Raw genomic sequence first — 8,632 nt, 5'->3', positions numbered from 1 at the left:
ATTAACAACTTGCAATATGCAGGTGACACAATCTGGCATGCTGAAAGTGAAGTACTTGCTGATAAAAATCGAGGATTGCAGCCTTCAGTATGGATTACAATTCAATGTAAAGAAGACCAAAATCATTACAACTGGACCAATAGGTAACATTATAATCAACGAGGAAACAATTGAAGTTGTCAAGAATTCTGTCTTGCTTAAATCCACAATCCATGCCCGTGGAAGCAGTAGTCAAAAGAGGAAAAAGACAAATTGAACTGGGTATTTTGTGCCCCAGACTTTGTTAGGATACTGAAAAGCAAGGTGTTACTTTAAGGACTAAGATGCACCTGGCCCAAACCATATTTTAACTTGCCTCATATGCATGTGAGAGTTGAACATTGAATACACAAGACAGAAAAGTTGATACACTTCAATTGTGGTGCTGGCAAAGAATTCTGGCTGCACTTGGACTATGAAAAGGACAAACCAAAAAATATGTTTCAAAAGTACAGCCAGAAGGCTCCTCAAAGTCTAGGGTGGAGAGATTTGATCTTACATACTTTGGGCATGCTGCCAGGAGATATCAGTCTCTGGAGAATGACATCAAGCTTTGTAAAACAGAGCAGAGAACGAGTGGAGGGCCCTTGGTGAGCGATTGACACAGTGGAAGCAATAATAGACTCGACCATAAGTGCAGTTGCCTGGCCAGCACAGGCACCGACAGAGGTCTGTTCTCCTGTGCACAGTGCAGCTATAGAGCACAGCTGACTCAATGGCACCTCATCACAATAACAAGAACGTAGGTGTGGTCAGCCTCTATTTGATCTTTTCAATGAGGAATATTAGTGACTAATTTCTGATAGTTCCTGAAAGCATATTTTAAAACATTTTATTGGGAGCTCTTACAGATCTTACAATAATCCATAATTCAATTAGATCGAGCATGATTGTACAATTACTGCCACCACCATTTTCAAAATCTTCTTTCTTCTTGAACTCTTTGACATTAACTTTATTCTCTCCATCTCCCGCCCTGCCCCTTAGGAATCCTTATTCTTATATTTTAAATAATAATAATGATTTTATTTTATTTTGCCACTGTCCACTGTATCCTTTCACCTATAATTCTGTTATTCATTCCCCTAGAGTGGGATTATACAGTCATTTTTGCTATTGGTTCCCCATGTCCTCCTTCCCCCACCTCTCTTCCCAGACCCCCAGGGGATCATTGCTCCCATAACTATTTCTGATAGGTTTGGTGATACTGGACTTCATGCATTGAATGATCTCTATTATATGAATGAATACACTCAACTCTAACAAGTTTAATGAGGTAAAACTGGGAGCATAATAGGAAAGTGAGGGAATATTAAAGAACAAGAGAAGAGTTATGTGTTTCATCCGTGCTGTACTTTGATATATTTTTTCTCCTGTCTGGCCCTTCTGTTAGGGATTGTCCAATTGTCATACAGGTGGTTTGGGGGCCTCCACTTTGTTTATGCTTCTTCATCTCCCTTTGATTGCTTGGTTTGTCCCTGCCTGTTGACCTCTGGCTTCCCTGATGAGGTACTGAAGCACTGGACTGAGTTCCAGACCATATTTTGCAGATGTGGGTGTCAGTATTCACTTGTAAATCTAGTATTTTCGGTCTGCACCCCCAAGGCTGCTTTTGCAGGGAAAGCAGAATATCCAGACCATCCAGTGGAGCCCCTAAGACATGCTGGTGTGATTGCTATGACGTCATCAGAGTTGCCAGAGGAGGCTGGTTAAAGGGTCAAGACACCACCCAAACCTTCCCTGTCATGCTGCATCTCCCAGCGACAGCTGCCATAAACAGAAGTGGGAAGAGTCTTGTGGGAAGCCAGTTCATGGTGGCAGTGGAGGATACACCTGCTGAAGCACACTACAGGTGGAAGAAAAGGTCCAAGAGCCTGGGTGGATTCCTGATGCTCATACTGATGAGGCTCCTCCAAGAGGAACTCTGACAGTTGTAGAAGTTAGCAAGGCTCTAAACTGCCTGGATTCTTCCATGGGCTCTTCTCTAAATGTACAGTGGCTGATGAATCCAGGTTGGGCAGGTCAGAGGGCAGGCTGCTTCCTCACGCACTGTGGAGGAAAATAAATAAGAAAAATAGGAAAAACTGGTAGAGTACTGTCTCAAGTCCTAAAAGGTTCACCAGGCAGGAACTGCAGGTCCACAGATGCACTCTAACCCAGGCCTACTCTCTTGGTTGTAATCAATAGCCTGCTCTCTGTAGGTTTCTCTCTCCTATTAGTTATTATATTTGTGTGGCATGTTTGATCAATCTCAGACTGATGCAGTTGGTAGAATGATTCAATTTCTTCATTATTTAAGCAGCATCATTGGTTGATGAATAAATTGGAATACTAGTAAAATTGATTCAATTTACTTTTATGTTGATAGTTATTATCCTATCACAGACAGGACTGTACTTCGACATAAGTCTTGAAATTCTCCTTCTTGATGATGGATGCCACACCTGAATTCCAAATTTTTAATTATAAATATAGCATTCCACTTAAATTTGGCATTTCCAGCATATAAACTCTAAAATTGTCTGATTCAAAGTGGCCAATACCTGGCCAGTTCGGCTCATTTCAACTCACAAATAATACTAGCTTTTTCCAACTCATGGATGCTTAGGATATAGATCTTCGTGTGTTCCATTTCTCTTTTGATGACTTCCACATTTCCTAGATTCATAGTTAATACATCCCACATTCCTATAAGTCAGGATAAATCTGCCCCTTTGACTTTCTGAGCTTGTAAAATCCACCAACCCCCAATCCCCACCCCCCAGGGGAAACTTATGAGTTTGAACCTCAGACCTTGTGATTAGCAGCCCAACAGATAATCACCATGTCACCAGGCTCCTGAATATATACCAAGCTAGTTGGAAGGGAATCAATTCAATAATAGAAAGAAGATCCCTAAATGGCACCAACACCACTCATGAGAGGACACGGTGCTTTTTTTTTCTGAAAAAGTGATAGTATCGTGAGAGATTTTAATATCAGCTAGTAATATTAGAAAATAAATTGCATCTAGGAAAGTAGTCACAAATGAAGTGACAGGAATGTAGATTATTAAAATTGGTGAGTGTGTTGATTAATATGGAGTTCAGACTTCTAAAGTTCAGAGACATTTGAAGAAAGTACCCATATGATAGTAGCAAAATTAATTACATTTTGGGAACTTGGATCTTCATGGAAAAGAAGAATAAATGAAGATGAGATGATTCAGCACGTCTTTTTATGAGCTTTATTTTAAAATTCTAACAGCTTGAAGAGATTCTGGAAAATTAATAAGACTAGTTTATGAGATCATAACATCACAATATATAAGATTGAAAGTAGGCAAAAGATTTGTCTTTTTCAAATGCATTTCAGGGTCTATATATGTTCCTCTTTAGCAGAATCAGGAAGACTTATATAACAAATCTGGTTAAATTTATAAAAATAATTTTATTATGTACAATTTACATGGAAAACATGGCAGCAAATCTTAACACAAAGCTAAACGGAGCAAGGTAAGACAAATGGATCAACTGTGCTGGTATATCGGCATATAAGTATAGGCAGGGAAATGAGAGAATCGTTTGCTATGCAAAGTGTTGAAGTTTTCCGGAAGAAGTCAGGGAAATGCTGACTACAGGATGGAAGCTGTCCAGGGAAGGGGGAAGGAAAGTATAGTTAGTAGATATAAAAAGATTTTCCAAGTGCATTGCACTGAAAAGAAAGATTGGGTAAAAAAATTCTGGGTTAGAGCTCTTAGAAGACATCAAGTTCCCACTGGGGACTTGCTTGCATGGCTGGCCACAGCATAAACCTCCCTGACATCTGTCAGCTTAGGGCGCACTTCTGCAACAGCCCAGCATGTGAATAAACTATAGACTCAGTTTTATAAGTGACTCAAGGTTGTTCTAAACAATTTCATTTACAAGTGGGGTAAAGTAAAGGTTGTACTTTTGCTGCTGATCTAAAAGGAGTCTTTATATTTTGGTCTTTTAGTCTCATAGAGTAAGAGATGGTGACGTTTATGTGATCATATTAAAGGCATTTTTGCATACAAGCAAGCCAACAATAAGAGGAGCTTATTCATATCTCAGTTTGCATAGTAGGCACCTCTCATGTATCACATCAAGTCTTTTTTTTCCTTACATCTCCTGTTCCAGCAACTGCTAGGTCAACCAGCTGTGGGGGTATGGGGGATCTACAAGGCTTTATGCAGGCCTATATTATATAATGCCCACACTGTGTGCTAATTGCCTCCTGCTCATGGACCTCTCTGTTGATACTTAGGCATAAAATGTCCTCTAACCTCATGCAACCCCACTTTAGAGTAACCAGAAACTCAGTGGACTTGACCTTGTAAGGAAAATTTTTAACAAATAAGATATAGAAGCCAGTGGTTAGAGTTTTCTTCCTTTGCCTCTTAGGAGGCGATTACTAAGTAGCAGCCAGAAGACGTACCAGTTGATAGCTAGATCATGAGTGCATTCATACACTCATGCCTCCAAGTCCCTTCCTTGTTCTCATTGTCACTTGCTACCATTCACTCAATAGCCTTGCTATGTTTGGGCCCCTTACGGAATCTACTGTGTCAGTTAATCTAGTTAATGTTTTCTTTTTCTGACATTCTACATGATGGCCTTTTCTAGAGACTAAGTGCTCAAGAGAATATGCCCAAAATACATGTGTTGGAGATTCACCATCTTTGCTTCTTTTTTTTTTAAATTAAAAAAAAAATTTTTTTCCATCTTTGCTTCTAAGGAACATTCTGTCTGTATTTCTTCCAAGACAGGATTTGTTTAATGACAACTCTTCCTGTGTTTGATATTCCTTGACAACACTATAAAGTAAATGAAATAACTTTTTCCCTCTACTCTTCATCCACAGATTTCACATACATATGAGACCATTAATAAAAACATGGCTTAAGTCAGTGGATGTCAGAAAAGACGCTAAAACTGGCTCATTATTAATGGTAGAGTAGCTGAAGTAAACAGAAAAAAAATATGAAGTCAAGTAACTGAAAAGACCATTTTAAAGGGCAGCTAGAGAAGACAGACAAATATTATAAAAATTATGCAAAGCCATGGAATTAGAAAACCAGAAAGAATGAACCCCTCAGCATATCTGAAACTGAAAGAACCCCCCCCCCAATAAAAACATTCAAGCCTTGAGTTGCAAACTTCAAAGTTTCTATAGGCAACTTATTTAATTATGCAGGAAGAATCAAGGAAATATAGAACAATTCCACAGGGTCACTACACCAAAAAATAAATAGTCAACATTTGACCATGTCACAAGGTAGCATATGAGCAAGAATCAGTGGTGCTGCAGGAAGACGTTAAAGCTGCACTGAAAGTATCAGGCAAAACAAGACTCCAGGACTTGGTGGAATATCCACTGAAATGTTTCAGAAAGCTGAAGAAAGACTGGAAATACCCAGTTGTTTATGCCAGGAAATTTAATGTTTTCTTATGGAGAAAGAATGTAAACAAGATTTAGAATAGGAAAATCATGTTAACGTTTTTTTAATATTCTTGCTATTAAATTTAAAATGTTTCTTATTAACTAGATGCTTAAAATTTCCCAATATCTAAAATACTATTCAAAATATAAATATGAAAATATAACAAACAAACAAAAGCTCTGCTGGGCAGAGCTCTCGTAGTCCTCATTTTTCCAGTAACATGAGCATCAAGCAACTCGCTCGGAGTCAGTGCACCCAGTGGCTCCACCTCAGAAGGTTCTCTCTAGTCAGAGTGAACATTTTCATAACAGCAATTTTGCTCAAACCTTGTTTTTTGTGATGGTCGACTTAAGAGAACAGCATGTGAAATTTTGTTTCCTGCTCAGGAAAATTGCTGCAGAGACTGCGGGGAAAATTGAACACAGCTAACAGGACCAGTGGAGAGAGCAGCGATACCAGGAGGGCGGAGGGAGGGTGGGGTGGAAAGGGAGCACCGATTACAAGGATCCATATATAACGTCATCCCTGGGGGATGGACAACAGAAAAGTGAGTGAAAGGAGGCGTTGGACAGTGTAAAATATGACAAAATAATAATTTATAAATTATCAAGAGTTCATGAGGGAAGGGGTAAGGAAGGGAAGGGGTAAGGGAGGGAGGGGGAATGAGGAGCTGATATCAAGGGCTTAAGGTGAGAGTAAATGTTTTGAGAATGATGAGGGCAACAAATGTACAAATGTGCTTGACACAGTTGAAGTATATGTGGATTGTGATAAGAGTTGTATGAGCCCCTAATAAAATGCCTTTATTTAAAGCGAGTGTGATGAGACTTTATCCCATGTACTTTGGGCAGTTTATCCAGAAGGACCATTCCCTGTAAAATAGAACTGTACTGGTTAAAGGAGTGAAGACGTCGGAAGATCCTCACCTAGATATGCTCACACAGTGGCTGCGTCATTAGTCTCAGACAGAAACATGATGGTGAGCATGGCCCAGGACTGTAGAACTGCACAGGTTTTTTTCTACTAATATAATAAGGGTGCTATGTGTCTCTCTTTTATTAAAAGATCATTTTATTGGGAGAGAGTTTTATATAAAGGATAAGTGTGCATCAAGAAACCATCCCAACCCAGTGCTGCCCAAGCCCACAAGTCCAACATTAATCCATTCACCCATATGTCCAAGACCAATCTACAAAGTCCTCTTCCATTTCACAAAGCAGACACAATGATGCCGACTGCAGGTGGAAAGCCAAATCAGTGAATGTGTAAGCATCTCAGCGCTGGCAGGGGTCTCCACACGGCTGCTCCAGCACTCAGGGCTGCATCAGGGTAGGTCCATGCAGCCTCTCCTTGGGAATGTCTTACAGGAAGTGGTCCTTGCAAGCTGAAGCAGGGAACTGCCAAGGCAGCTGCACCCTTGTCCGGCCACCAGAAAGCAAGAGACCCGAGAACCAGAAAGGTCAGGTTCCCCAAGCTATTTATCCCTCCACCCTTCAATGAACCCCACACGAATTTATTGGGCAGGTTGGCACAATAAACTAACTACCTCACCAGGGATTAGTCCCTCCTGATAATATGTCCAAAGTATATGACCACATGTCTTGCTGGATTTCCTCCAAGACAATTTTTTTAAATCATCAGCATCATAATTCAAAGAATATATTTTTCTTCAGTCTTCCTTACTAATGCATATCAAGTGCACCTTAGTCCTCAAAGCTACCTCTTTACTCTCTGGCACTTTAAAGATCTTTTGCAATAGGTCATTTTACTTCTTGTTTGCTATTTCCATGAGCATTCATTGTGGACCCAAGTAAAACTAAAGCATGAATAACGTCAATTATTTTCGTTGTTGATTGTGTTATGCATTGACACAGGTGTGAAGTATTTTGTTTTCTTGACATTGAGCTGCGCTCCACACTGAAGCCTTTGATTGTCATCAGCATGTGCTTCAAGTTCACCTAATTCCAGGAAGTATATTTGTGTCACCTGAATATCAGTCTACAGTAGTTGACAGAAATCTTCAGGAAATTCAGACATTTAAGTCATTAATTGAATTAATATAAGTGACATAAACAGACCAACTGAAAGTGAAGCTGTTAGACTGAAAAGAAACAAGCCACCAAATGTGCTTTTTCATAGAGAGTTTTTTAAATAATGAGGCAAGAACATATGAAAATGGGTGGAAAAGAAGCTGGATTGTATACATTATTACCAAACAACAAGAACTTCAGAAGAGGAAGCAGTGAATGGTAAAATAAATCAATAACTAATTATAAAACTATCAAAATTACTAAGAAACTTGTGATTTTAAATATGTTAACAATTATTCAAAATCAAAGAGAGAAAAAATACCATTTATACTACACAGACAGTGATATTCTTTTCTTAGTAATTGGACATGGAACAGAAAATTCTTTCTAACTGTATTTCATTCATGTTGCATAGATGCTTGTTTCTAAATGTTTCACCTTTTTGAATCATGGTACAAACAAAAAATATTGACTTTAAATATGAGTTGTTGCCTATGAGATGGAACCAACTCACTAGAACCCAGCAACCACAGTGACATTGGTGATAGCGAGAAGTAGAATGTATTTATTTCTATGAGAAGTTGAAAAAAGGGAACATGAATATTATTAGAAAATAAAAACATTATCAAAATATTCTATTAATATGATGATGTTCTTAATTAATTCATATAGGTATCAATGTACTTTGCGATTAACCACCTGTCTGAAGGCTTTTGATTTCACCTGTCCCGTCATAGTACAAATATCAAGGAGGATCAGTGTGTCTTCTTTGGTTTGATGCTGTACATCAAAAGAGCATGGACGAAATTGTTTTCACAGAGCAGAAGTTACAAAAAGTCATCATCTGCCGATGGGGATCCAGCAAGCACATGGGATATTAATTGCTAACAAACTGCTCTAAAAGTTATATTTTCTGCATAACAAAGGGGGCACACAATCACAGTTCATACACTGACACTATTCCCTGCTGACCCATATGTCAGTGATGTTATAATCTAGGCATTTGAGTGTATAACCAATATCACATGGTGTGGTTGTCATTTAAATGAGGTAATACTCACTTCAATGTCATTAAAGAGATGAATTTTGAATGTCCCCAAATTAATATCCTTTAGTAAAT

The sequence above is a fragment of the Tenrec ecaudatus genome, chromosome 7, assembly GCF_050624435.1.
Source record: "Tenrec ecaudatus isolate mTenEca1 chromosome 7, mTenEca1.hap1, whole genome shotgun sequence".
Classification (NCBI taxonomy): domain Eukaryota; kingdom Metazoa; phylum Chordata; class Mammalia; order Afrosoricida; family Tenrecidae; genus Tenrec; species Tenrec ecaudatus.
Note: the sequence above shows the minus strand (reverse complement) of the source record.